Here is a 3282-nt window from a genome sequence, read left to right on the forward strand (position 1 = left end):
CACACACACACACACACACACACACACACACACACACACACACACACGTCCTCATGAAAGCTCTTGTGAGATCTCCTTGTGGCTCCTCTCTTCCTCTTTACACAGTGTTGTGGTTCTTCGCGGGCAAACTTTTTTTTCTTTTCTTTCCCTTGACTTCCTGCTTCCAGCCCCGTCTATCCAAACATGGTACGAGAGACGACGGGACCAGTGGAAAACAGGAAGGAGCGCTGACTTGAGCGATTTAACGTGACTGAGGCGGAGTGTGTGTTAGGGATTGTGTGACACTGTGTGTGTGTGTGTGTGTGTGTGTGTGTGTGTGCGAGAGAGCATTCCCCAATGTGGTTTTACTTAGATTCGGGGAGGGAGCTACACAATTGTAGTTCACACCCAGTGTCCTTTTCTATAGGACATGATACAGACGGGGGAGGAGCCCGTAAAAAAGCTCCTCCTCCTCCTCCTCTTCCTCTTCCTCCAACATGCTTGTAGTCGCTGCCTGTAGAAACCATTACCCAATAGGCAGTTTAACCCCTCACCCACACGGCCACAAAACACAAACACTGCTATTAAAAGAGTTTTAAATACAAAGAGAGTAAGAGTATCCAAAAGTATTGAAAATGTGTACGATCATTTTTATGGTATAGATTGTCTAATACATACGATATCCACACAGGACTAAATCCAAGTAAGATTAAAAAGTATATATATATATATATATATATATATATATATATATATATATATATTTCATCATACATTTTGAACGCAATTATTCAAACCAAATATATGTTCATGAAGGTAAAAATTATCTACATTTTGATTGAATTGAACCCTACAAATGTATTATTTTTAATCTACAAGTCAACCCTGTAATTGATCTGGTGAACAAATGACTTCTGATGACCAGAAACTAAATGCTATTTTAACATTAGGAGACAAAAGGCGCTACAGAAAAACATTTGCATGTGGTTTACACTGCAGTGACAGCCCTGTTAAGGGTCATGATTAAGCAGACAGACACTGCACAGGTTCTATCAGTACCGTCTCAGTCTCTCTCTCTGTAAACATGCTCCTGCTCTGGCCTGTAACTTTCCACGTTAACGTCCACCGAGCACGAGACAGACCGGTGACTGAATATAAATGTTTACTCCATGAAGACAGATTCGATTTTCTCGTGAACACATCCAGCGGCAGATCCTTGCTGTGGCTCATTTCACGTAAACATGTCACAGGATTGGGGGGGGGGGGGGGGAGTCACGTTCCCACCAAAAGCATTCCACGGAATTCCTGGCAAACCAAATCCCTGTTAACTATCAACTATCAGACAAAATGCCGCAAATCAACCCCAGTAACACTCCCCGTGTCAGTGTGCTTTTAAACTCTGTTAAACCTGGCACAGCCAAGTCCCATTATCGGCTTATAAAAGGACTGTTGGGACAAAAGATGAGGACTAAAGTGATGAGAGACACAGACAGGCCGGGGGAGGAGGGGGAGGCCACCGATTGTTTTTAGGACACTTTCAATTACATAAATGGCTTCAAGTGACCTATAGCTGAAAGCAGAATAGAGCCTAATGGGGATATTGATGTCTCGCCACCCCCCACAAACACACACACACAGCTGTTCCATTTAACCCTCTGAGACCCGGCAACTTTGGCGTCTTTAAGAGGCTGTCGCTGGCTCACTTTTCAAGCTAGGGTAAAGATGTTGGTATGATATGAAACAGGATGACCTAGGGCAGGGAAAACGGCTAAATAAGGCTGCAAATTTTGGCGAGGGGAAAAACTCGTACGGCCATGTTCACAGGGGTCCCTCGACCTCTCACCTCAAGATATTTGGGTCCCTGCCAGAGACTGTATATAAGAAGTGGACGTAGTCACAGTGAAGTCACCCACTGGATTGTGGACTGCCGTTTTGAAGCATCAAGTTTGGCATTTTGGCTGTGGCCTGCTTCTTTTTTTGCAATTAGAAGTGACACGAGATGGGTGGAGCTAAGTACAACCAAACACTGAATAAGACATTTTTGTGCGACCAAAAAAGTTAACTTAAAATTAAATTCATGGAGTGAAAACACTCAGTGAAAGGGTTAAACGTCTAAGACGAAAAACAAGGACTACTTCCAGATCAGGCAACTCTGTGTTAGCGACCTGTCAATGACAAGGTAGCCCCGCCCCAAATCATACCCTGCTTTATGGTCTATTTCACTCTAAATGGATCATGATGTACTAGATGAACATCATGCTGTATTGAAGAAGACTTGAAACCAGAGATTGAGACCATAAACTCATGTTTACAATGTTTACTGAGGTAATAAATCAAGAGAGAAGTAGAGTCATTTTCTCATAGACTTCTATACATTCAGAGGAATCGCCCCCTGCTGGCTTTGTGAATGGATGTAAGCTTAAGGCACTTCTGCATTGGCCTAACTTTTCAGACCCGGAGGTTGCCCACGAGTCTCCCCTTTAAGAGACATGCCCACTCATGCTAACCCCATGTAGTTTTGGGAAAAAGTCTTTACATTGCATGAATTAGGTTTGACTGGAAAGCTGAGACTCTTGTGGATCCAATGACCCCCCAATTGTATTCATGTGTGATGATGTTAAACCACATAGTAATCGTTTCATTGTAGTGAAACTTGACGTCTCTGTATAAAATGCCCTGTTGTGATGTCGAGGATGATCACAGGCTCATGAACCTTTATAACCACAGACTAGAGACCTGGGGCATTCAGCGGGTTAGGGTTTTCATAGGTTTATTGACAATGGGGTGGTTTCTGAGCAGTTTCAAGAACAGAAGTACTCGCCATCCAATCGCCAAAAGAATGCAATTCTTACAGAAGTTCCAGCATTTAGTTTTCAATGTGGTATTTTGGAGGGATTTGTATTAATTTTCATCAATTCTCAAGTGGTAAAAATTGTTAAATTTAGCATAAAATCTGTGTAACAAATAGTATCAGCCCAAAAATTACCAATGGGGACACGGGAATGGACGTCATATTCTTCCATCATAATGGTCTAAACCCTTCAGATTGCCCCGTCTTACCCAACAATAAAAGACTAAAATGGGTCTATAAGGGAAAACAAGAGCTGCCTTGTGGATTACTCAAACTGAATTTCACCACACAAAAGTATTAACCGCCAAAAAGTATCCCTGATTGAATCTTGCGGTCGGTATCTGCTGGCAGAGACCAGTGTTGCTGTCGCACGCACGCACGCACGCACACGCACGCACGCGCGCGCACACACACACACACACACACACACACACACACACACACACACACAC

The 3282-nt window shown here is 43.2% G+C and overlaps 1 protein-coding gene across 2 annotated transcripts in view; it reads right to left on the minus strand.

Moving 5' to 3' along the window:
• ece1 (endothelin converting enzyme 1) overlaps window positions 1-3282 on the minus strand; it is a 19707-nt gene that overhangs the window by 14303 nt on the left and 2122 nt on the right. The gene's annotated exons all lie outside the window — the stretch shown is intronic.

Source organism: Anarrhichthys ocellatus, unplaced genomic scaffold (assembly GCF_004355925.1).
Source record: "Anarrhichthys ocellatus isolate YVR2014 unplaced genomic scaffold, GSC_Weel_1.0 scaffold60, whole genome shotgun sequence".
Classification (NCBI taxonomy): Eukaryota; Metazoa; Chordata; class Actinopteri; order Perciformes; family Anarhichadidae; genus Anarrhichthys; species Anarrhichthys ocellatus.